This window comes from Dermochelys coriacea, chromosome 2 (genome assembly GCF_009764565.3).
Source record: "Dermochelys coriacea isolate rDerCor1 chromosome 2, rDerCor1.pri.v4, whole genome shotgun sequence".
Taxonomy (NCBI): Eukaryota; Metazoa; Chordata; order Testudines; family Dermochelyidae; genus Dermochelys; species Dermochelys coriacea.
This window is the reverse complement of record NC_050069.1, coordinates 106162913-106189761: the sequence shown is the minus strand read 5'-3', so window position 1 is coordinate 106189761 and position 26849 is coordinate 106162913. Positions and strand designations below refer to the sequence as shown.

General features: G+C 42.1%; 1 long non-coding RNA gene across 1 annotated transcript; it reads right to left on the bottom strand.

Annotated features, from left to right (window-relative positions):
• Positions 1-1720: 1720 nt before the first annotated feature.
• LOC122458746 lies at positions 1721-16201 on the bottom strand. Its single transcript, XR_006278965.1, has 3 exons — positions 16189-16201; positions 6852-6856; positions 1721-1873 (listed from the first exon to the last, which is right to left on the bottom strand). It is a non-coding gene; the product is annotated as an uncharacterized LOC122458746 (long non-coding RNA).
• Positions 16202-26849: the final 10648 nt, after the last annotated feature.

Genomic DNA, 26849 nt, shown 5'->3' with positions numbered 1-26849 from the left:
GAGGAGGGTGAGATGGCAGCTTGATGTATATGGATACAACTTTCTCATCGAATCTACCCTGCTCATTGTAGTGGACTGAACTGGTAGAGAAGCTTAGCACAGGGAGGCCATTTGTGATGTTTAGTGATCAGTCAGTGCTTAAGGTGTTTGCTAATTATATGTTGCGTCTGGTTCAGCTGGTTGTGCATAACAACAAGAGCTTCACAGCCCAGACTCTCTGTCTGGAGAGTTCAGCCCTTAAAAGCACTGACTCCCAATACCACACACCATCTAGCTAGGTTTAGACAGACGTGTAAGTAGTGCACTTGCTTTGGATTGCCATGTGCTAGTTCTCCAATATATAGTGCCGTTTTGTTTTCTAAGCAATTTTAATGCTCATGTGATATACTTTGGAGTGACTGAGCACCCAAGACTCAGATCTTTCATTTAGCCATTCAATGGGCACGGGGCCCAGGCAACAGTAGTATCAGCATCTCCACACGGCATGACATAACGTCTCAGTGCTGATATGGAGAAAGCACCTGAGAAGAAGAGAAGGTAAAATTCAGTCTGCATTCCTATGCCCATTCACATCCTGTCCCCCATTAGGAGTTCTGTTAGTTTCAGTTGTAAGACCATCGTGTGCAATAGATGAATGACTTGGTTTGGATGGCTGTGCTGTAATTGTTGTTGTGTGGCTACTACTGCACTATACTTCCCGTTTCTTTTTTTAGTGCAATTTAGATTCCATTTCCACCTTTGTGGTAGGGGAAGCAGAAAAAAGAAAGAATAAGCGTGGAAAGTCTTCTCAGACAGAAATGTTATTATTGATGTATTTTATTATTTATGTTATTTATTTTTTTAAAATGACAGTGTAGAAAGAATGGTAAAGGGTTATTATATTTTAAATTGTTATTTAAAAATTGATAAATATTTTACATAATTTAAAGTACAAATGCTTCAGGGCTGGGATCCAGCCTACTTTTTTGTTTTTACAGTGCCTAGCACATTGTGGCACTATGGAAAACAAATACATAATTAACCATGATAATAATAAATGCTGTGCATTGGCTTGATGCAGTATTCTTGATTTTTCTTAATATCACACAGGGCCTGAAAGCCCAGAGTCAATGGGTGTCTTCCAACTGATTTCACTGGCCTTCAGAACAGGCCCCTGGTCACTGAACTGCAAAATGATGATGGATCTACCCTCATTTGGTGGGATTTAATGTTCAGTGAGTTTATGGTTCCAGGTCATATGGTCCAATGGAAAATGTCTCTCAGTCCCTTTCCCATAGTTGGGGATAGCACGATGTTGTACCGGCTCACACCTCCTGGTACTGTCGGTGGCCAGTGATGTGTTCGATGTAGATGTCCCTGGACCATCAGATGGTGTCCGAGACCATGAGGCACCGCATGAGCCGTGCATAGTGTTGATCGATCCCGCAGGTCCACAGCACACGCTCGTTGCAGGGGTCCCAAGCGCCCAGGGCTCCTACGATCAGGGCATCCATCTGCACCTCGTAGCCCTTCGCTCTCAGGGTGTTGGCCAGGGGGGCGTATTTTTCCAGCTTATGAGCTTGGGCTTCTCGGAAGGCCAGGGTCCTGTTCTCGAAGGAGACTGTGATGTCGATGAGGATGATCTTTTTCTGGGCCTCGTCGGTGACTACCATGTCAGGTCGCAACTGGCTGTCAGTACCAGGGATGGCGCAGTTCACGGCGACCTCCCCCAGGTGCGGTGCGATGGCTTTCGCTAGGCGGTTCTGGATGGCATTGTGGCGCAGCTGCCAGGCTCTGGAGTGGGGCTTTCAGCTGCACAGGACGTGGGGCAAGGTCTCGTTGGAGTAGCCGCACTTCCTGCAACACTTGTCTCAGTTCCCGTGGCGGACAGCTCCTCATTGCATTTCTGTAAGTCTCCTCATCATTAGTACAGATTAAAGTAGTTGAAATCTTCAGTGAAATCTTTTCCTTAAAGGAATAATGGCTCATCAGCTCATAACTTTGGAATGTGTCGTGTGATGCAGATACTCATTATTATGTAGGAGGAAGAAGCCCAAAGTTCAATTTAACTAGCAAAATGATGCTCTGTTATTTAATGCTCTCCTGAGCAGAAAATATTAGCTGACTTGAGAGAAAATATTCTCTTTGTCAATCCTGTCTATACAATTAAACATAATTAATGTCTAAAATACCTAGATTTATAATAATGGCTATTTACCACCAGTGGACTATTTTCATTATGTATTAGTGATCAGTTGCCACTGAGAATGTATCTTTTAAATCTCACTATTTACTCTAAACTAATTTCAATCTTTTTTTTGCCACTGTACATTTTTGTGCTGGGGTTTGATTTTACAGTCACAGATCTGTTTTGGAAATGCCCAATTCAGCTCCTTTGGGGCCTACAAACCCTTACTCTGCCCATATGACAATTTGTAGGAGTGGAGATTATTCAGCATCAAGCCCTTAAATAGTTTAAAATATCTTTTTTATTGGTGTTTGCAGGAACAACAACTTTACAATACCATTAATAAATTATAGGGGGGCTGAAATTAATGATGAATGGAAAATGTCTGAGATACTGAATTGCAGCTTTGAAAATCAGCTGTCAGCAAGAAAAATAAAGAAAAGAAACTCTGACAAAGAAGAAGGGAGGAAAACCTTATTAAAAGACATGTTGTTAAAAAGCTGATTTGTAAATACTTGGAGAATGTGAATATATACAAAGTCATTCAGTATGAATGAAATGCATGCTGGGTACTAAGATTTAACTAAGGTCAACAGAAAGACTCCCATTAACGTCAAAGGAATTGAACTGGGCCCCAAGAGAATTAGCAAACAAATTACTGTACCACTGCCTTTAAAACAAACAAACAAACAAACAAATCCTGGATAACTTAGGGAGTGCCAGAAGATTAGAGAAAAGCAAATGCAGCACTGGATTTTCAAAAACAGAAACAGCAATTCTACTCCCATATGCCTAATTTCTATCCATAATAAAATAATTGAACAAATAATGACAGAGAAACTGCATCTCTAGATGCTCAATTTAACAACTTGGGGTATGTCTGCAATTCCCAGCTCAGATAGGCACACCCGCACTAGCTCTGATCAAGCTAGCTCGCTAAAAACAGAAGTGTAGCTGTGGCAGTGCAAGCAGCAGGAAGGGCTAGCTGCCCTGAGTATGTACCTAGAGTCTCAGACACGATTGTACTTGGGACAACTAGCTGCTCCTGCCGCTATGGTGACTACACTTCTATTTTTAGGGCACTAGCACAATGAGAGCAAGCGTGGATATGTCTACCCAAGCTAGGAATTATATCTCCCGGCTCCACATACCCCTAGACTCACAGGTGACAAACTTGGAGAGTATTTTGGATAACAGAGTCAGAAGATCAGGAGGAGAAAGTGCCACTAAAGTCTGAGGGAAGGAACTGGAGTGAGCTAAGTCTCCATTCGCCCATCAGGACGGGAAATAAAATGTTAAACAATATAGTGGGGGAATGGTAGGATAATTGTGCTCCCTGAAATAAATGGAACAAATGACCCTTCCTTGCTGTTGTTGCATGGTTGGTTCCAAGTGCATGGTAAGATTTTGTTCTGACCAGATCCAAGACCAGAAACATAGACAATATGGATAGAATTGGTTCTTACCAGGAAAATTTTGGAGGAAGAAAAGAGGAGCAATATAGAACTGACAGTTTGGAGCAATGAGGGTTATGCTGGGTTTAAGCTCCCCTTGTTCCCTCCCAGTCCTGGGCTGCTTTCTGGCACACAGCGTAATTTAGAAAGCCTTGGGGACCTGTCTAAATGATGACAGTTTTCCAAGGTTGCCTATGGGCTGCAGCATTGCCCAGAATGTCCACAGAGCTGTGTGCTTCAATTCTGCCTTGCCTGCCTTATTCCCAGCCTGCCTATGATGTATCTCCTATCCTGGGGCCCTTGGAAGACAGCCTTATGGCTGTCAGATATTCCTGCACCTGGGGAATCCTTCTCTGACAGCATCCAAGGTTTAAATTTTGGCCATACTGAAATCAGTGGCTAAAATTCCATTTGTTTCAGTGAGGCCAGGCAGGACTTTACCCTTACAGAGGGATTTCCAAAAGCACTCAAGAGTTGACCTAACTCTGCTCTCACTGAAATCAGGGGAGCTGTCCCATGGACTTCAGTGAAATCAGAGAGAGGCCAGTGCTGAGTGTTTTTGAAAACCTCGGCCATAAATCCCTAATTTCTAGCCATCTGGAATGGTTTTGTAACAAAAGCAAAGCAATGTTTTTTCTCTGCAAGTGAATGTTATCCTTTGTGAACCAGACTTCAATGGTAACACAACAAAAAATGTAACCTCCAAAACTCCCATATGTTGCTTGCCGAATTTTTTTTTGCTAGATCAACAAACAACAGTAATAATAGTAAAATTAGCAGCTACAGGGAAAACAACTGATGTAATGTACTGACCTATTGTTTATTGAATTCGAGTAGCTTTTTATACTATACATAGCATAAAATATTATTGTATTTCATAGTGTTTAATAAAATCTTAATCTCAGCATGAATTGTTATGGTTATGAACGTGTCACTTGGTTTGTAAACAAGTGGAGTATAAATAAATGGTTACTATAAAGATCAACTACTGTGCCTTGGGAAGTGCTGCAGAGACCTCTGTTAACTTCTGTGTTATATAGTACTTTCAATAATCTGCTAGAATAGGGAATAAAGAGCAGATTTCCAGATGTACTAAACTGGGATGAACTGCAAACACCAATGACTACAGAGAAATAATAGAAAGGGACCTAGAGAGAGATAAGAAACTTAGGAAAAAAGTAAGAAAATGGGATTCAGTGTGGAAATAAAGCAGCTACTCTAATTCAAATGGGGAGGGGGGAGAGGGAAGGAGGGAGGGGAGAGAAACAGTATGAAACATCTGTACACAGTGGGAGAAACCTGGACAGGAGTAGCTTGTAGTACATTTACAAAGCAATGTGGCAGGGGAAAAATAGCAAAGGCATCATAGCATGAAATGTGGGATGTAAAAGTCCCTCTGTACATGGCAATGGTACAATCACATCTGGAACACTTTGTTCATTTCTTAGGGTCATGCTACCTGAAAGATGCCGGTACACTGGAGAGAGTTCAAAGAAGAGCAGTAAAAACAGTTAGGAGGATAGAGGGATTCATTTACAAGAAAAGAGTAGAAGACTTAAACATTTATAGCTAGACTAAGTGACAGCCACAGCCAGGTGAACAAAGGAACACTTTTTAAACTAACTGAAAAGGGAATTGTTTAGCATATTCAAAGGAAGTGCAACTAAGAGTGAACGGATGAAATTAAGAAAGGAAAAATTAAGAGTGTCAGGAAAATCTCCCGGAGAGTAGATGATTCTGTTAACCTGTGGAAGAGTCTCCCAGGAGTTGAAGTGGAAGAAACATCACTTTACTCAAATAAAATTGATCAGACAAAACACTAATAAATGTACAAAAGAAAACAATATTGCTCTAGCAGATACATGGGCTAGATAATCCAATAGATCTTTTCCATCTCTAGATTTTCTGGATACTGAAGTGAATGAACATTACAAGAAAAAGCCAAAGAGAAAAAGATTTTTTGGCTATGTCATAGACCAAATACAAAGTACAAGTTCAACAGAATACAAGAATTTTGCCTAGGTTGTGTCCATATACAGCTTTATAAGTCAATTTCCCAGGGATGAACTGGCATTCATCCCATTAGACAATTTCCACTCAGAAAGCATCGTTCTCATTCCCTTGTTCAAATGGAATTTTGCATTTCCCGGCCATGGCTACTCTGTCAAATATTCTTCGATACTCATAAAGGTCAATGTCGGACTAGTCAGCAGATTATAAAGTGTATGGACCTTGGACTTCCGCTACCAATTGCAGCTGATCTACCAGAAGATTTGTGTCTCCCTGCACTCTGTTTCTCAACACATATGGAAAAAAATGAATACGGAAGCAAAAATAGGCAACTGTTGGGGAACACTGTCTATATTTTCTGTTTAATAACTAAAACACTCTGGTTTTCTGTTCTGTCCCTGATGTAGTTAAAAGAAATCCCAAAGTGGACGCTATGTTCTGATATCTGCACAACATGCTTTGTTTTCTCTTTAAGCTTCAGAACTGACTATTCCAGAAGTCAAACTGTCCAACAGATGATAATAGGATTTGTAAGTGTGGCACGTGCAAAAGCTTTCATTTAAAACAATGTTACATTTGAATGAGAGACCATAATTACGCAATTTTTAAAAATGACCCCATCCTTATGTAGGATAGCAGCCTTAGGTCTGTATTAAAAATAGAAGATGTAGGCAGTGGGTAGCGACTGAGTTACGTAATTAGGGTACTAACAGTGATGACATGGCTCAGTGCAAATGTATTACTGAACTCAGAAAAATGCTTATTTGACTCCTGCCATTAATGACCAGATTAGCATTTAAGCAACAGAAGATAAAGAGTTAGTTGCTGCAGGTAAAATCTGGCTTTTCCAGCTCCCTGATCCAGAGTAACCTTTTCCTAGGTCTTTATCAAATTCACTTGCCTATTTCTGCAAATATTTAAGCACCAAGAGTGTGATACTGGATTGCCACGCTCATTAGAGCAGGCAAGTGTATGCAAGGCAAGTGCAATATGACACAGAACAGCAATTTTTAATTCCCTCGGACAACTTCTTTATAGTCATTGGAAAATGTCTTTTGTTCTTCATTATACCTTTTATTAACACTCTGCAGGCTGTCTCTAACTGCACCTGCTGTGTTAATGATCGTATAGTGTATAATGGCATATGTACTTTGGGAAATTAGGCATATAATGCAGGCAGGAGAGCAATTGACCGGACATTTTAAATTACTAGCTTTTACCTTTGCTACCAACAGAAAGTCAATATCATTGAGTGGAAACCCTGAAATATCATTTTATGAAGAAAAGCTTGCTTTCAATGAGATTTAAAGAAACAGTAAAAAGTAAGGAGAAAAGAAAACGACTACTTGGCTTAAATGAAACACTTTCATAGCCAAAGCAGTGATGCTATGTTTGCAGGTAGGCATTTTTCCTTTTAAAATGCTTTTATACCTTTCAGTTATACGGTAATGTTTTCATACAATGAACGAAGTAAGATTAATGACAGGTTTCAGAGTAGCAGCCGTGATAGTCTGTATCCGCAAAAAGAAAGGGAGGACTTGTGGCACCTTAGAGACTAACAAACTAAATGCATCCGATGAAGTGTGCTGTAGCTCACAAAAGCTTATGCTCAAATAAATTTGTTAGTCTCTAAGGTGCCACAAGTACTCCTTTTCTTTTTTAAAGTAAGATTAAGTGACCTTTCAGTATTTTCTTTCTAGTGATAGGCCTGAATTAAAACCCCAAATCCACACACACCCAAATGTTGGGGAAGTTTGGATCTGATAGATTAGTTAGCTAAATAGAGAAGGATAAGATTAGATACTTGTGGAGGAGGGCACTGCAAGATGAAAAGTTTTCCAGCACTGTTACCGTGTGCATAACATTATTATTTGCAAGGAGAGAAAGCGTATGTAAAAAGCGCAGAATGACTAATAGAAAAGGAGATCAATACAAAGAAACAAATGAGATATGAATGAAGTTTTAAAGTGGATACTGCAAATGCAATTGTGCTATAGGGAAGCCACATGAACTAATGTTAGATTCCAAGACGAGGACTAGAAATGAGGAAACAAAAATTGGAAACCCCAGGTGAAATATGATCCTGCGCAAAACCTTTCCATGAAGGGGGTTAATGAACTTGTGCAAGGTCCCATTAAGGGCAGCAATTAAAGCAACTAACATTATAACAATAAGCAAAAGATAGTAGGTTGAGAGGGCAATGCAATTTTGGGCTGGATTCACAAAAGTGTCATGCTATGCATAGTGACCGTCATTAAACGTCTCATAATTTTGCCCTTGCAAAGAGCTAGTGTGACTGTGGCAACATGAATACTTTAGGTTAGTGGTTCTCAACCAGGGGCACGTGTACCCCTGAGGTACTTAGAGGTCTTCTTGGGGGTGTATTAAATCATCTAGATATTTGCCTAGTTTTACAATAGGCTACAAAAAATCCCTAGTAAAGTCAGTACAAGCTAAAATTTCATACAGAAAATGACATTTATACTGCTCTATATACTATAGAATGAAAATTGATTTATTTTATAATTATATGGTAACAATGAGAAAGGAAGCAAATTTTCAGTAATAGTGTGCTGTGACAGCTTGGTATTTTTATGTCTGATTTTGTAAGCTAGTAGTTTTTAAGTGAGGTGAAACTTGGGGGTACGCAAGACAAATCTGATTCCTACAAGGGGTACACTAGTCTGGAAAGGTTGACAGCCACTGCTGTAGGTTAATTACTTGGAAGGGTTTTAAAAATTGTAATAGTGGCCACTGTATGGCTCTTGACATATCACATCTGAAATTATCCTCTCATTTAGCGGCAGTCTGTATTACCAGGATGATGCTGTCAAACAGGGAGTGCCACCAAGATGAGCTACAAAATGATCAGAGGGGGTTAATTTATGAGTAAAGACAAAGAACTAAAGAGCCTCTGGGGAGGTAGCCCATGAAAGCTTATGCTCAAATAAATTTGTTAGTCTCTAAGGTGCCACAAGTACTCCTTTGCGGATAAAGACTAACACGGCTGCTACTCTGAAACCTGTAACCATGTACTTGACATTCAAAGAGTGTAAACACTCAGGGTGGAAGAAGAACTATTTGCATAGTGCAGGAAGGAATAACTAGGAGTAATGGAATAAAATTGAGAGAATATAGGTTGAATATTCCTGATGGAGAGCTCCTATGTATAGTCCAAGAAGTGACTGAACTTCCATCATTTAGGAGTCCTTAAATTTGACTGGACAAGGCATTAGCAAGTGAACCATAAGAAATAATCTTACAGTAAGAGGAAGCTGGGATGGATGAATTAAGGCACCCCTTGTAGCTGTAACTTTGATGGCTCTATGTGGTCCATTAGACTACGGCATTGAAGGGGACTGATGGAAGCCTCATCATTATAAACATTTAGGTGCTGATATTTCTATGCATGCAGCTTTGCACACGCAAACACCAGGCCATGCTTCTTCTATAATTGATGGGGGTGTGTCTGCAGGCATTAGCACAGGAAAAGTGCACACAGAAAGTTGCATGTGCAGAAATAGAGGCTACTTACAAAAGTACCCAAAGCACTGAAGAATATACAATACTGTAGGGAAGTAACCTGTACTATTGGGGATGGTACAGATGAACTTCAGCCATTTCTGTCTAACTTCTATGAGGAATTTAAAAAAAGTATTACAAGCTATTGGCAAGTACAGCTCTTGGATTTAAAACCTTTCTTGGCCAGTCATATTTCCATTTGTCAAAGCTGTAAGAGATGCAATAATCTAATCCATCTAAGTACATATGCAGCCTCCACCACTGTAGTATCTGAGCACCAAAAAGAGAAACAACAACAATCTCTTTCTTCTGTGCCAGCCTAGAGGAGAAATAGCCTGGCTGGCTTATAGATGTGTATGTTTACATGTGGAACACACAAACTGATTGAATGAGCTTGCATTTAGTTGTGAACATGGGAAGGCCTGTGGTCATTCCTCTCTCAGATATAGAGTTCCATAGCCCTGTCCCTATGAGAGTTCTATCTCCTGTGCTAATGTCCCTCGCACTGTTTTTCACCGTGCTGCGGATCCAGCAATGCACAATTGGGCTGAGGGAGGAAGGGGCAAGCTCTCAGGGAGTGAGGGCCAGTTTCAAAAAAAGCCTTGAATATCAAGAAAGATCTTGAATTGGAGTCCGTATTCAAATTGCCACAATACAAGAGGAGTTCCTGCTATGAATAAAACACCCAGGTGCTATGTGCTGACACACAGTGGTTTCTAAAGTTATGAGGTGAAATCCTGGCCCCATTTAAGTCAAAGGGAGTTTTGTCACTGAGTTAAATGGGACTAGGATTTCACCCATAGCATGTTGGATACGGAACACCATTTGCAAACCTAGCTGCCTAAACTTAGGCTCCTAAACAAAAGTGACCTGAATTTCCTTTGCAGCGACCGTTGACTTATGATGTAGGCAGCATGTTGGAACAATAGGAGCTGCAGTCACTTCAGCACCTCTGTACATCAGGCCACTTTTAGAGAAGCATGTGAATGTGAATGTAGGAACCTAACTCTAAATACAAGGTTTGGAAAGTACAGCCTTAGCTTTTGGCTAACATCTTGGTAAATTCTGTTCTGTACACTGCACAGCCCAAAGCTTTGGTCCTCTCTGGCATTACCACACAAAATCCTATACAGATGCTGATAGAAAGCCAAAGTGGGAGTTGGCACACGTAAAAATGCTTTAAAACCAAACAAGAAATCAACAAAGAGCTCGTTTTTGGGACCCGGTCTCCATTGCTTCAGGGAGCCAATTTAGCATCTGTGGATCAGAAGACACCGCTGCAGCAGGCTCAGGTGTATAACCAGCAGGAGTCTGGCATTTGCACTTGGGAGATACACTAATAAAGTAACAGTAAAATCAGATGCAACTCCTCCTCAGTAGTGCCGGGAATATTTACCATCAAACATATTTACTGGTCCTCTGTAAATATACTCATAAAAGAGCCGAGTGCCTGGAAATAAACGGTGGGTTTTAAAGCCAAGCTGCAGAGTGATCCCTGAAAAGGGCTTCACAAAGGGAATGTCAGGCAGGCTGGCTGCCTGATGGACAAGTAGATGCTCACGGTGTCTCTTGGAAATGATCTGTCGGTATCCGAAAACAAAGCCGCAAACAAATCCAGTATTGTTCAAAACTTTTGTGGTCTGCAGAGAAACCAAGAAGAAGCTTTCCTTATTGAGTAGCAAGTTAAGTTCAGCTGAGCTCCAAGATACACTGGTTTCTCCAGGCACAGTGTGGTAGAATCTGCTGATGGAAAATGGTGCCTTTCTTTTTAACTACTGACCTACATCCCTTCATGTACTCTGTTGTTTGCATTACTGGCTTAGCTCTCTATCCACCTTAGAGGTCTGCCAGTTCTTTTATATTTTTATATTCTCCTACTGCACCAATCTAAGAACTGATGAGCCTGACATATGGATAGGCTGCAAAGCCAGTACTACAAACTACGGAGTTCAAATGCGCACTATGTAAGGAGGTGTCAGCACAAAGAGTTTTGAAGTGTACATTATAATGGGATAATTCATGTTTGTGACTCACAGAAGACACTGGTCTAACTCTTGACAGTTGAGCCTCACAATCCCAGCTCTACATAAAGATATTCAGGCCACAAAGTTAAAATTACCCCATGTCTAAAACTGGGAAAAGATGTTAGCTCATCATGAATGCTGAAAATCAATCACATAGCTCAGCAGCTGCACAATGGAGAAAAGGTGCCAGATATATAACAAAGTCCTTGCCCAAAAGAGGGGAGATCTGAAAGACCCAACAAAGGGGAATGCCAAACAAATCTGAACAGAGGGCAGGAGGAACATTTGTGGTTAGGACACAACATTGGGTCTCAGGAAATCTGGGTTCCATTTGTGGCTCTGCCACAGATTTCCTGTGTGATCTTGGGAAGGTCAACTAGTTTCTGTGCAAAGTGGGGTTAACAGTACTTTCCTACTTCACAGGATGTTGGGAAGTGAATCCATTAGTGATTCTATATCACTTGGAGACCCTCGGAAGGAAGACACTATAGAAGGGCATATCATCATCCTATCTGGAATGCTTCAGGAGAGGGATGGGCCTTCCAGTGCTTTGACAGCACAGAGGGGAGGCACTTAACACATGGGAACTGATAGGCTATTCCAGGTGTAGGGGGTGGCTTGAAAGCAGGTACAAGCTTAAAGAGGGGAATTTGCACTTGGGATAGCAAGAAATTGAACACCCTAAACACACACATTCAAATGGTTGGTCAAGTCTTGATTTTCCGCAAAATAAAATAACTACTAAAAAAATATTCAAATAAATTATCTAGTTCAAAGTCACTCTTCAAACTAATTTGAATATGCTACAGCTATCTTTGCATAATGCCTGGAAGCAAGGAAATGATTGCTAAAGCAGTGGTTTGGTGAATTAGCTGATAATGACAATAATCCACATTGGAGGATGCTAATGTGATAATAAGTAAGGGGGAGAGGGAAGCAGCAAAAACATTCTATTATTTATTCTTCAAGTGCTGCATATCAGTTGTTAGTGGCTAATGCGTCAAAACTTACCCAATGCATTATTGACTTCAGTTCTCAACAAGGAAGGAGCTGAAACTCACTGAACATTCTTTCAGAAGGAACCCTCCCAGCACTATTATAATAAAAGTATAACTCTTAATAGGCATTCTACAGTCATATTCTGGAACAACCTGCCCACACAACCTCTCTGTCTCTGTCAGGCAGGCTGTGCAAAACCTATTTTTATGTTTTCAAAAATGAGGTTCAAAGCAATAACTAAAGCTTTGCGACATCTAAATTATTTAATATAATGAGCCACGTTTTTAGAGGGACCTCATTTGGGGCCTGAAAAAACAAAAAAATTACAAATGCAAACAAGGTTCAGATGACTAGCTAGCTGGCTTGTGGGCACAGAATGCTATCTCAGATCTGTTGTACACACTCATAAGAGAGTGCATTTGCATTGACTGCAGGCATGAAATGAAAGGATATTGTTGCCCCTTTTCGACCTGGGTGGTTTGCCAAAGTTTGGGGCTTGGGGAATGTTCCGGTTAGGAGTAGAAACTGACGATAGGTATTTCTCAGATGCAATCTTGTTTATTTACAGGGACAGTACAAACTCCCGTGTCCCTAAATGCAGAAGGAATCAAATAGGAGGAAACAGCTCCTTTTGCTCTCGGCACAAAGAACACTCTTTTCAGCCTTCGCCCTGAACCAAAAAAGTGCTATTTAAAAAAAAAAAAACAAAAAAACTTTGTTCTTTAGCTAACAAGTTAGCATCTGAAATTAACCTAAATTTGCACTCTCCATTAACTGAAATAGCAGACAGATTAGGAAGAACATCTCTACTGTAGTAAGGGAGTTGAGAAGCCCATACTAGGTGGCCTCTCTGTTCAGGACTATTCTTGTTTCTTGAAGGTAACAGCTATCACTTCTCTCACTAAGTGAGCTGTAGCTCAAGAAAGCTTATGCTCAAATAAATTTGTTAGTCTCTAAGGTGTCACAAGTACTCCTTTTCTTTTTACTAAGTTGTAAAAAACACTTGACATATGACTGTGCCATCGTACAAATTATAATCTTAGCCAAACCCAAGTTGCTATCCTCCTTCATTTCAGTCCTGAATTAGATGAATGTCCCACAAATACTGGAAAAAGAGATGCCCTGCTATATAATCCTGTCTAACACCTAGGGGCTGCTGTGTTAATAGTCCTGAAGTTCTCCTCCCTTAAAGTAGCCTTAAAGGTTCCCAGTTGTCTAATATGGACGTCATCCATACTGTGGGGGCCTTATTAACCCAAGTGGTTATGAAACAGAAGAGAAACCTATGCATTCCATACTTCACACAATAATATGGTCATTGCTGACTAGCTACTTATGATAACAGACATACAAATCTTACAGCAAAAGACCACTACTAGATACATTATAGGTCCCACTGCAATTAGGAACATTTGTATTTCAACATCTTGCACTGGTGTACTGATCTGCTATCTAAAAGAGTTGCTTTGTGCTACTTACATATTCCATTTGAATATATACTTGATGCTCCATCTCCAAGGAAGAGTTTTCTTCTGTGATGGGCAATTTCCATACTGTTGAGTACTTTTCCTGTCTATTTTAACTTCCTTTGCTTGCTTCCTGAATTTAAAAATGCAGAAGTGAAGGCAATGCAAAGAATAAAAACTTCCAAAAAAGATAATTACACAGCAGTGATGACAAAAAGAACCAACTCTTAAAAATGCTATCAGTGCTCCATAAAATCAAGCTGACAGAATATTTTAGCTACTACACAAAATACTCGAGGTAGCTGGCTTGTAATTGTTTTTGACCCCTCATCGGTAGCTACACAGCCATGGCTCAGGTATGTATTCAGGACCTACCCCTGTTTTCTCAGGACAGCAACTCAAATTACAACCCAAAAGGATGTTAGTTGAGTGACCTTATATTGTGCAGCTAGTATAAAGTTGCTGCATAAGTGGATGCCACATTGGCATAGACGTAGTTTGACTTCTATACCTGGGAGGGTGGCTCCAGTCAGGCCAATGGGGCCATGCATGGGGACAACAAATTCCATGCCTTCCCATAGGGGAGTGCCATTTCAGATTTGGGGGGGGCCGCAATTTTAACCATGATTCCAGAGGCTACTTAGGCAACTGAAAACTCCAGTTTCAGAGTAGCAGCCGTGTTAGTCTGTATTCGCAAAAAGAAAAGGAGTACTTGTGGCACCTTAGAGACTAACAAATTTATTAAAGCATAAGCTTTCGTGAGCTACAGCTCACTTCAAGCTTATGCTCTAATAAATTTGTTAGTCTCTAAGGTGCCACAAGTACTCCTTTTCTTTTTGAAAACTCCAGTGTTTTTGCAGATAACAATTTAGAAATATCTGACAGGAACATTGTATCCAATTCCTATATAGAGAAAGAAAATTAAATAAATATTAAACTCACTCAGCTCTACCACTAACATGTTTTATATCTTGTGGCAAGTCACTTATGGGACACATTAAAATTGTAATATATATTCTTGCTCAGATACTCTTACTAAAGTCAGAAGGAACCATCGTGATCATCTAGTCTGACCTGCACATTGTAGGCCACAGAACCTCACCCATCCACTCATGAAATAGACCCCTAACCTCTGGTTGAGTAACTGAAGTCCTCAGATCATGTCTTTAAAGACTTCAAATTACAGAGAAACTGCCATTTACACTAGATTAAACTTGCAAGTGCCCTGTGCTCTGCCAATCTGACCCAGGGGAAAATTCCTTCCCGACCCCAAATACAGAGATCAGTTAGATCCTGAGCATGTGGGCAAGACTTACTAGGCAGATACCTGGGAAAGAATTCTCTGTAGTAACTCAGAGCCCTCCCCATCTAGTGTCCTGTCTCTAGCCATTGGGGATGTTTGCTATTGGGAGTCGCTGATGGGCCACACACCATTATAGGCAGTCCCATCATACCACCCCCTCTATAAACTTATCAAGATCAGTCTTGAAGCCAATTAGGTTTTTTGTCCCCACTACTCCCCTTGGGAGGCTGTTCCAGAACTTCACTCCTCTGATGATTAGAAACTTTCATCTAATTTTAAGCCTAAACTTGTTGATGGCCAGTTTATATCCATTTGTTCTTGTGTCCACATTGATGCTTAACTTAAATAACTCCTTTCCCTCCCTGGTATTTATCCCTCTGAAATATTTATACAGAGCAATCCTATCTCCCCTCAGCCTTCTATTGGTTAGACTAAACAAGCCATGCTCTTTGAGTCTCCTCTCACAATGTCGGTTTTCCATTCCTTGGATCATTCTAGTCGCCCTTCTCTGCACCTGTTCCAGTTTGAATTAATCTTTCTTAAACATGGGAGACCAGAACTACACACAGTATTCCAGATGAGGTCTCACCAGTGCCTTGTATAATGGTACTAACACTTCCCTGTCTTTACTGGAAATACCTCGGTTTATGCACCCCAGGACCACATTAGCCTTCTCACACCCATATTACATTGATGGCTCATAGTCAACCTGTGATCAACCAATTCCCCAAGCTCTTTCTCCGCCACTGTCACTTTCAACTGATAAGTCCTCAGCTTATAGCAAAAAATTCTTGTTCTTAGTCTCTAAATGTATGACCTTGCACTTTGCACCATTAAATGTCATCCCATTTCTATTACTCCAGTTTACAAGGTCATCCAGATCTTCTTGTATGATATTCTGGTCCTCCTCGGTACTGGCAATACCTCACAACTTTGTGTCTTCTGCAAATTTTATTAGCACATGTGACGCTCTGTATCTTGGGGGAACACCCAGCACCACCATGTTCATCCTTGTAAAATGATTGTGTGGTTATCAGTGAAAAGTTTGTCATGTTGGGTGTCTTTGGAAGGCTCAGGATACGCTGAGCATTGTTGTTACAGTAACGTTATAATAAGGTAGTAATGTTATAGTAAGGTTCTAATTTTGTGTATGTAGTTGTATCCTCATAGCTTAAAATAAACCCAGGAAAAACTCTCCAAGAGCTGAGAGGCAGTTCACACCTCATTAGGGCATGTACGGGACAAACCCTGCCCAGCCTCACAAGAACAAAGGATGCTGACCTAGACAGCAACAAAAGAATCTGTTGGACTCTCGAGGGAGTCACCCCCCTTCCTTTGGTCAGTTTGGAACTGCGATGAGGTAATGCTCACCCATCTCTGAAGGTGGGGGCAAAGACAAAAGGGAAGAAAGAACATGATAAAAGGGAGACACGTTTGCCATGCTCTTTTCTCTCTCTTCTACCTACATCTACAGACACCACCACCAAGCAACTGAAGCGCTGATCAAAGGGGAGAGCCTGGCTGAAGAGCAACCTGCCAGCCTGTGGTGAGAAGCATCTAAGTTTGTAAGGGCATTGAAAGTGTTAAGATCATCTTAGAATGAGTTTTGTTTTTATTTCATTTGACCAAATCTGACTAGTTATGCTTAATCACTTAAAATTTATCTTTGCAGTTAATAAATCTGTTTGTTTATTCTACCTGAAGCAGCGCGTTTGGTTTGAAGTGTGTCAGACTCCCCTTGGGATAACAAGCCTGGTACATATCAATTTCTTTGTTAAATTGACAAACTCATATAAGCTTTCAGCATCCTCTAAGCATAACTGGACACTGCAAGACTGAGGTTTCTAGGGTTGTGTCTGGGACCGGAGATATTGGCTAGTGTTATTCGGTTGCACAATCCAAGGAGCAGCTTACATGCCAGAGGCTGTGCGTGAATAGCCCAGGAGTGGGGGTTCTCACCACAGAGCAGGGTAAGGCTGGCTCCAAGAATCAAGGATTGGAGTGACCTAGCAGGTCACTGGTCCCAGATAACACCAGAGGGGAACATCACAGCACACTTTCACTTTTTGTGCCAAGGTCAGTAATAAAAATGTTAAATAAAGTTGGTTCTAAGAGTGATCCCTGAGGAACTCCACTAGTAACCTCCCTCCAGCCTGATAGTTCACCTTTCAGTATGACCTGTTGTAGTCTTCCCTTTAACCAGTTCCTTATCCACCTTTCAGTTTTTCTATGAATTCCCATCTTCTCCAGTTTAGCTAATAATTTCTTACGTGGAACCATAACAAATGCCTTACTGACATCCAGGTAGAGAGATATACTGCATTTCCTTTGTCTAAAAAATCAGTTATCTGCTTAAAGAAAGATATTAGTAACTTTGTTACCACCTCTTGAATACAACAATTGAAACAAGCATAGAAAAATCTACAATTACTTTCTATCATTTAGGTTACTCACTTTTTGCAGTTCACCAAGCTTGGAACAGATCATAAGAAACAGTCCCTTCTTATCTTAATCACCTGTTAATCACTCTGTTAATAAACAAAATTCTGACTTCCTGCCTCATGGGCACAAACTGGGAGCACCACCTCTGTCTCCTCTGCAGAACTCATTGCATTGCATACTCAGGCCGCCTGCCCATGAGGCTTGCAGTTGGGGGAGAGGGCAACACCCTCCTTTCCCCCACCCCCACCCCCACCACTGCCTATGCACAGTGAGATTCCCTTGTAAGCAGAGAAAGTGAGAATCCTTGGTTTCAAGGACAGGGTGGAGAAAGTATACAAACAAGCTGGACATTTTCTTTGCCACTCATTATTCAGTGTCAAGGAAAGGAAAGTTTTATTGTGGAGTGCCAGAGAAAAATTAGGAGAGACGGAGTTAAATTCTGAAAACATTTATTTACCCAAACACATGTTGAGCCCTACAAAGACTAAATATATTCATTTAATTAAAAACAATGAACTTAGCAAGGCCATTTATAATGGCGCTAAGTGACACACACATTCAATACTTTTGTCCTAACGGGCCATATATTTCCATTGTGAGAGATCTGAGCAGAAAATGCAAAAAGCTTGCCGAATGTCTCATCATGCTCTGCAGAAGTACCAGCACTTGGTCTGATGGTGACATGAGGAAATTGTTGCAAACAGGCTTTTGCTGCTGACAAATGATCAATAGGGATGATGGGTTTTATTTTAGCATGAGCAGCTTGTGAAAGAGTGATGCCATCCAAAATCTGAAAGGTGAGGCAGACATTCTTGGCAACTTAGAGCTGCCGAGCTGATTCAATTCAGGGGGAGTGAAGCACACTTGGCCTCTCTCAGGATCATGACTTTGGTTAATATTGCTTCATCTTTTGAAGATGAAGCATGTTGGCCTGGACACAAAAAGGGACTTCGGCGCTGCAGTGCCTCACTTTTAGGTGCCTAGAAAAATCAAAAGGAACAACACTGTGACCCACAAAGCCAAGTTAGACTCCTAGGCTCCTCATACAATGAATGGGAAGAGAGAAGTGCCTCAGAATGTGATCCACAAAGCCAGCTCTCTAGGCAGGGAACTGCCTAAGCTCATAGGTGCCAGATCCATGGCTGCTCCGGGGCTGAAGCACCCACAGGGAAAAAGTGGTGGGTGCTGAGCACCCACCAGCAGCCGTCCTATCAGCTTCTCCCTTCCCCCAGCATCTCCTGCCAATCAGCAGGCCCTGCCAATCAGCGCTTCCCCCTCCCACCTGCTGCAATCAGGTAAGTCCACCTAGACTGAGGCAAAAGTGCACATTCCCAGAGGCAAAAACATAGGGCCTGGGAACTTTTACTGTAATAACGTAGGTGCTGTGTGAATGTGCCTATTGGGTTAGGTGGCAGCCAAACGAGAGTTTTGTAGATTGCAGCGGTGCCTGAAAATGGGACTTAGGTTGCCTAGGTATCTTTGTGGATGAGAGACATGGTCACTTTCCCCCCCCCCCCCCCCCCAAGAATCAATGTTGGGAATACTTCTAAAGGAGAACTGAAGATATCCCCCTATGGCACAAATAATATAGAGTTTAACACAAAATGATAACTCTTCTGTAGAATTCTGCACAGTGGTTAAAAAAAAATCAGAGAAAATGTATCAAGCGCCATTAAAGTTACAGGATTTGCAGTAATTTCTCTAGATCCCTATTGGTCATTTCTATTATGTTCATCTCCTATTTTATAGGATTTTTCCATAAGGGATCATTTTACTGTGGGGCTACAGCGGGATGGCATACTTTAGAATTCAATGAAAAAACAGTCTATAGAAAAAAAAATTAAATGCTTGAATGTACGTGGAATATGGTCTTCAAAGACAGCTAATAAGGGGAAATGACTCATCAGAAATTCTTTTTGTATTGCCTTTGCCCACGTTATGAACTGAGAGAGGCCAGGACAGTCATTGAACAACCACATGCCTGGAGAAGGGCTTACTTCACCATGCTTCTTATAGGACTTTTCTACCCCTTGAAGAGTGGACCTGGAAAAATTCTAAATGTAGCTGTCTGGGCTGCAAAGGTGTCCCCAAAATGCTCTCTCTGATCAGTCAGTAATAGTATGATGGCAGCTTTGCCTGTATGGCAGCCTTCAAATCTCACTCAACTGTCTAACTGTTCTAAAGTCTTGGGACTGAATTGTAACACGTGCTTATCATCTACTAAGTGAAGAGCTCTTCCTTGTGAGGAAACAGAATCAGGACAGACAGTGGGAAGAACAATGGGTTCATCACATTAGGAACATTTTCTGTCATCTCTGGCTGGCTGGGAGATTACATCCTATCTTGGCACAAGCTGCCCCATTAATACAACAGCATACTCTGTATGGGCATGAAAGCTATAGATCTGAGAGAACAACAATTGATACAGAATGAGGCACTGCATCTCCTCAGCAACAAAGATTAATGATGCAAGCACATCAGACCTATCCTCTGTTCCATACACATGGACCGTGTCAAATAGTGTGTCAAATTGAAGCTCCTAGGCTCATTAAAAGACTTGAAATGATCTGGGCCCTGGATGCTTAAAAGATCACCTCACACCCTGGGATGGACCATGACCACAGTTATCAACTCTGCTCCTCTGGCATGAGAAAAACTCTGTCTACTGAAAAGTGAAGCTCGATTGTGCAGAAGATGGACCTTTCTCAAGGACTGGTGAAATCTGTGAAATCCACTTCTGTTATACCACGGACCTCACCATTTTACATTCCAAGTGCAAAGCACACTTCTACCTTGCTTTCCCAAATTAAAGCTTATAATGCTTAACAGGGCCGGCTCTAGGCACTAGCAAAACAAGTAGTTCTTGGGACGGCACATTTCCAGGGGCGGCATTCCGGCGCTGGCCATATCGCCCCTAGAAATGTGCCCCTGCCACCCCAGCTTGCCTCCACTCCTCCTCCGCCTGCTCCCCTGAGTGCGTCACTGCTGCTCCACTTCTCCCCCCTCCCTCCCAGGCTTGCCGCATGCCAAACAGCTGTTTGGCGCGGCAAGCCTGGGAGGGAGGGAGAAGACTAGCGGCAGCACGCTTGGGGGAGGCGGCAGTGGTGGTGGAGCGGAGGTGAGCTGGGGTGGGCAGCGGTTCCTCTACCACCCCCCCCGCTCACCTCTGCTCCACCTGCTCCCCTGAACGTGCTGCCTCTCCCTCGCCTGAGGGGGAGGAGGTAGAAGCAGAGCGGCGGCGTGTTCAGGGGAGCAGGAGGAGTGGAGGGGAGCTAGGGCCGGGGGGGAGCCGCAGTAAGCAATGGGGGGGGAAATGCGGCATGCCCGGGGGAGGAAGTGGGGCCAGGGATTTGGGGAAGGGCTTGGGAAGGGGCAGAGTCAGGGGCGGGGGGGGGGAACAAAAAAAAGAGGGGGTAGCCAAAAAATTTTTTTGCTTGAGGCGGCAAAAATCCTAGAGCTGGCCCTGATGCTTAACGCCTCCAGCACAATTATTCCTCCTAGGAAGAAGAGGGGATTGGAGAAGGCACCAGATATGAAACATGCTAGTTGCATTATGTAATACATCTCTGGAAGGCATTCAGAACTTGAATAATAATATTTATATTACCATAGCAACTAGGAGCCCCAGTCATAGACCAAGATCCCATTGTGTTAGGTGCTGTACAAACAGGGGGAAAATAATGTCCCCTGCCCGCAGGAGCTCACAATCTAGATGTATAGAACAGAATGAATGGGGGACTTAGCATTTATCTGTGGTACAATATCTGATGGAAGATGAAAAAAATCACCACATAGAAAAAATGGGAAGATTTTCCTGAAGGACAGAAGATGATTAAAACACTCTGTTCCCCCCAACCCCCACCTGTAGGAAGCCACCACATCCCAAAGGATTGCTTGAAGAGAACTTTCTCCTATGGACTAATAATTGAGAACTGTCTCACAGGGCTAAAAGAGGTATATGTACTTGTAATATCAGGGAGCACTCTTCCGGATCGGCAACAGGACAGTACAGAGGCCTGCGTAGGAAGGATTAACAAAAATATCTCTAACATAAGGTGTAAATGTCCCTGCTCACGTGGACAGCCCATAATGCCAAGGAGTGGACTCTGAGGTCAATGACCTGAAGGCTCTGTTTGACGCTCTGGGGAAGGAAGTCTAGGATATCTTGCAGAGAATGAGACTGGGTGCTGACACTCCTTTGCTGGGCTCTGAAGAACTAATGCAATCTAGGTTTCAGAGTAGCAGCCGTGTTAGTCTGTATTCCCAAAAAGAAAAGGAGTACTTGTGGCACCTTAGAGACTAACAAATTTATTAGAGCATAAGCTTTCGTGAGCTACAGCTCACTTCATCGGATGCATTTGGTGGAAAAAACAGAGGAGAGATTTATATACACACACACAGAGAACATGAAACAATGGGTTTATCATACACACTGTAAGGAGAGTGATCACTTAAGATAAGCCATCACCAACAGCAGGGGGGGGAAGGAGGAAAACCTTTCATGGTGACAAGCAGGTAGGCTAATTCCAGCAGTTAACAAGAATATCAGAGGAACAGTGGGGGGTGTTGTATACCATGGGGAATAGTTTTACTTTGTGTAATGACTCATCCATTCCCAGTCTCTATTCAAGCCTAAGTTAATTGTATCCAGTTTGCAAATTAATTCCAATTCAGCAGTCTCTCGTTGGAGTCTGTTTTTGAAGCTTTTTTGTTGAAGTATAGCCACTCTTAGGTCTGTGATCGAGTGACCAGAGAGATTGAAGTGTTCTCCAACTGGTTTTTGAATGTTATAATTCTTGACGTCTGATTTGTGTCCATTCATTCTTTTACGTAGAGACTGTCCAGTTTGGCCAATGTACATGGCAGAGGGGCATTGCTGGCACACGATGGCATATATCACATTGGTAGATGCGCAGGTGAACGAGCCTCTGATAGTGTGGCTAATGTGATTAGGCCCTATGATGGTATCCCCTGAATAGATATGTGGACAGAGTTGGCAACGGGCTTTGTTGCAAGGATAGGTTCCTGGGTTAGTGGTTCTGTTGTGTGGTGTGTGCTTGCTGGTGAGTATTTGCTTCAGATTGGGGGGCTGTCTGTAAGCAAGGACTGGTCTGTCTCCCAAGATCTGAGAGAGCGATGGCTCGTCCTTCAGGATAGGTTGTAGATCCTTGATGATGCGTTGGAGAGGTTTTAGTTGGGGGCTGAAGGTGATGGCTAGTGGCGTTCTGTTGTTTTCTTTGTTGGGCCTGTCCTGTAGTAGGTGACTTCTGGGTACTCTTCTGGCTCTGTCAATCTGTTTCTTCACTTCAGCAGGTGGGTATTGTAGTTGTAGGAATGCATGATAGAGATCTTGTAGGTGTTTGTCTCTGTCTGAGGGGTTGGAGCAAATGCGGTTATATCGTAGCGCTTGGCTGTAGACAATGGATCGAGTGGTATGATCTGGATGAAAGCTAGAGGCATGTAGGTAGGAATAGCGGTCAGTAGGTTTCCGATATAGGGTGGTGTTTATGTGACCATCGCTTATTAGCACCGTAGTGTCCAGGAAGTGGATCTCTTGTGTGGACTGGTCCAGGCTGAGGTTGATGGTGGGATGGAAACTGTTGAAATCATGGTGGAATTCCTCAAGAGCTTCTTTTCCTTGGGTCCAGATGATGAAGATGTCATCAATGTAGCGCAAGTAGAGTAGGGGCATTAGGGGACGAGAGCTGAGGAAGCGTTGTTCTAAGTCAGCCATAAAAATGTTGGCATACTGTGGGGCCATGCGGGTACCCATCGCAGTGCCGCTGATTTGAAGGTATACATTGTCACCAAATGTGAAATAGTTATGGGTCAGGACAAAGTCACAAAGTTCTGCCACCAGGTTAGCCGTGACAGTATCGGGGATACTGTTCCTGACGGCTTGTAGTCCATCTTTGTGTGGAATGTTGGTGTAGAGGGCTTCTACATCCATAGTGGCTAGGATGGTGTTTTTAGGAAGATCACCAATGGACTGTAGTTTCCTCAGGAAATCGGTGGTGTCTCGAAGATAGCTGGGAGTGCTGGTAACGAAGGGCCTGAGGAGGGAGTCTACATAGCCAGACAATCCTGCTGTCAGGGTGCCAATGCCTGAGATGATGGGGCGTCCAGGATTTCCAGGTTTATGGATCTTGGGTAGCAGATAGAATATCCCAGGTCGGGGTTCTAGGGGTGTGTCTGTGCGGATTTGTTCTTGTGCTTTTTCAGGGAGTTTCTTGAGCAAATGCTGTAGTTTCTTTTGGTAACTCTCAGTGGGATCAGAGGGTAATGGCTTGTAGAAAGTGGTGTTGGAGAGCTGCCTAGTAGCCTCTTGTTCATACTCCGACCTATTCATGATGACGACAGCACCTCCTTTGTCAGCCTTTTTGATTATGATGTCAGAGTTGTTTCTGAGGCTGTGGATGGCACTGTGTTCTGCATGGCTGAGGTTATGGGGTAAGCGATGCTGCTTTTCCACAATTTCAGCTCGTGCACGTCGGCGGAAGCAGTCTATGTAGAAATCCAGGCTGCTGTTTCGACCTTCAGGAGGAGTCCACCCAGAATCCTTCTTTTTGTAGTGTTGGCAGGAAGGTCTCTGTGGGTTAATATGTTGGTCAGAGGTGAGTTGGAAATATTCCTTGAGTCTGAGACGTCGAAAATAGGATTCTAGGTCACCACAGAACTGTATCATGTTCGTGGGGGTGGAGGGGCAAAAGGAGAGGCCCCGAGATAGGACAGATTCTTCCGCTGGGCTAAGAGTATAGTTGGATAGATTAACAATATTGCTGGGTGGGTTACAGGAACCATTGTTGTGGCCCCTTGTGGCATATAGTAGTTTAGATAGCTTAGTGTCCTTTTTCTTTTGTAGAGAATCAAAGTGTGTTTTGTAAATGGCTTGTCTAGTTTTTGTAAAGTCCAGCCACGAGGAAGTTTGTGTGGAAGGTTGGTTCTTTATGAGAGTATCCAGTTTTGAGAGCTCATTCTTAATCTTTCCCTGTTTGCTGTAGAGGATGTTGATCAGGTGGTTCCGCAGTTTCCTTGAGAGTGTGTGGCACAAGCTGTCAGCATAGTCTGTGTGGTATGTAGATTGTAATGGATTTTTTACCTTCAGTCCTTTCGGTATGATGTCCATCTGTTTGCATTTGGAGAGGAAGATGATGTCTGTCTGTATCTGTGCGAGTTGGAGTAGGTTGTAGATAATTTACTACTGTTTGCAATACATTTTTCAATCTCAGAAGAAAGCCTTCCACCCTGAAGCACCTCCACTCTGTTTCCATGTTCTCAGACTGAGGTGTTCAGGGTGACAGAAGACTGGGACCTGACCAAGTGGATCTGAAAGGCACCAAGGAGCTTCTGGGAGGGGTTCATGAAAACCTGGGCAGTGTGGGCCACCAGAGCGAAAGCAGTACAACAGCTGCCTCTTCTGTCTCAGAAATCTGGGAAAAGATAAAGAAAGGGAGCTTGCGTGATGTACACTTGTGACCCTGAACACTTCGCCTGTTCCTCAACCTTTCCTATGTTTATTCTCTTGCGTGTTTCGTTCGTTTCTTTGGGGGAAGGGTGACATTTTAGATCATAAGCGCTTCAGTCAGTGACTGTGTCCGTGTGTTTGCACTTAGCAAAATGGGGCCCTTACCCTGATTGGAGACTTTGGGTTGTATTGCAATACAGATAAAACTACAATGAGGGAGAGAGTGGAAACCAATAGTTTAGTTCCTGACCCTAACCTCAAGCAAAAATGCCAGTGAGGACAGGACTCTGGGCCCAGTGACTAGGGTGCAAAAGCACAGGCTTCAGACCCCTGCTTTGATGGGGGTGACCAGGATTTATCACTTATCAATAAACGTGTTTGCATTTTTAATTCTATTACATCCACATCCACATACAATAATAGTTATTGCAATATCCTGAACTATCCCTCCTTTCAACCCTATTAAAACTTTATCAGTTCCTTCAGATTCAAAATATGACTAGCTTTTTGAATACTACTAATTTTTTGTATTTCCTTTCCACCCAGAAAATTTTGTAACTCAAGTCCCAGTTTGGAATGATTCTACTAAACCCTGATACCATAGCTGATTTTACTCCTGGTTATCATCCACCAATTTAGGAAGTGGACACATTGCTGTATGACCAATCACTGTGTATACTTTAAGATAAAAGCAAAAATTTGGATATTTTGAAATCACAGAAATGAAGGACTAGAAGAAATATTGATAGGTCATCTAGACAAGTCCCGGCAATGAGTATTATCTTGATCATCCCTGGCAGGTGTGTGTGTAACCTGTTCTTAAAAACCTCCAGTGATGAAGATTCCACAACCTTCTTTGATAATTTGTTCCAGTGCTTAACTATCCTTACAATTAGGAAGTTTTTCCTCATGTCTAACCTAAATAGTCCTTGCTGCAATTTAAGCTTATTATTTCTTGTCCTGTCCTCAGCGGTTAAGAAGAACAAGTTATCACCCTCCTCTTTACAACAACCTTTTATGTACTTGAAGACTTATGTTCCCTCCCAATCTTCTCTTCTCCAGATTAAACAAACCCATTTTTTCACAATCTTCCTTCATAGATCATGTTTTCTAGACCTTTAATCATTTTTGTTGTTTTGTTGTTTTAATCATTTTCTTCTGGACTTCCTCCAATTTGCCCACATCTTTCCTGAAATGTGGTGCTAGAACTGGACACAGTACACTTCATTCCACCATAATAAAATTATTTCCTATTAGTCATTAAACAATAGCATCCATCATTCTCATAGGCCACCTTCTCTATTGGAATCTTCCATCTTGATAGTCATACTGGACGTCATATTGAAGGATCTAGCTCTTCTGACTGATTATACCTTTTGTACCACTCCTCATGGCCACACGTAGGTGTGAGGACTTTAAATCCATCACAATGCCAGATGTACTGGAACCCTTTTATAGATCCATGGACAATCTGCAGAGTTTCCATGTTTGTGTCTCATAATAATATACTACGAAGGGAGCCCATGGTTCAGTCTTTCTTTACAGAAGTTTTCTTGGAGATGGCTTATAAATTGAATGGTTGCTAAATCAGTAAACAAACCTGTGTTTAGAGCAAATGCAGGTAGTGAAGTCATAAAAGACACAAATAATGATGTAGACAGTGTGCAGGTATAGGATGAGGTGTCACTGAGCCCAAATTCCTAATTGCCCCAATAGAAAACTTTTTGCACATTTAAGACATCCAACCTTTTCTCCAAAATTTGCAATGCGGACCATACAAATTCAACAATTGTTTATCCTTAACCAGATCAGGTACTTTTCCCAATTCCAGGTACTCAGCTTTGTAATGGCTTAGTCACTATGTTGAAGACATTCTCCAAATGCAGAACAAATTATTTCTTTTTCCATATAATGATTTTTGGCCTGATCATTATGGACAGCAATTAATTCATTAATGTTAATCTGGGTTTCACCAAACCATGTAGCAATTTCACACA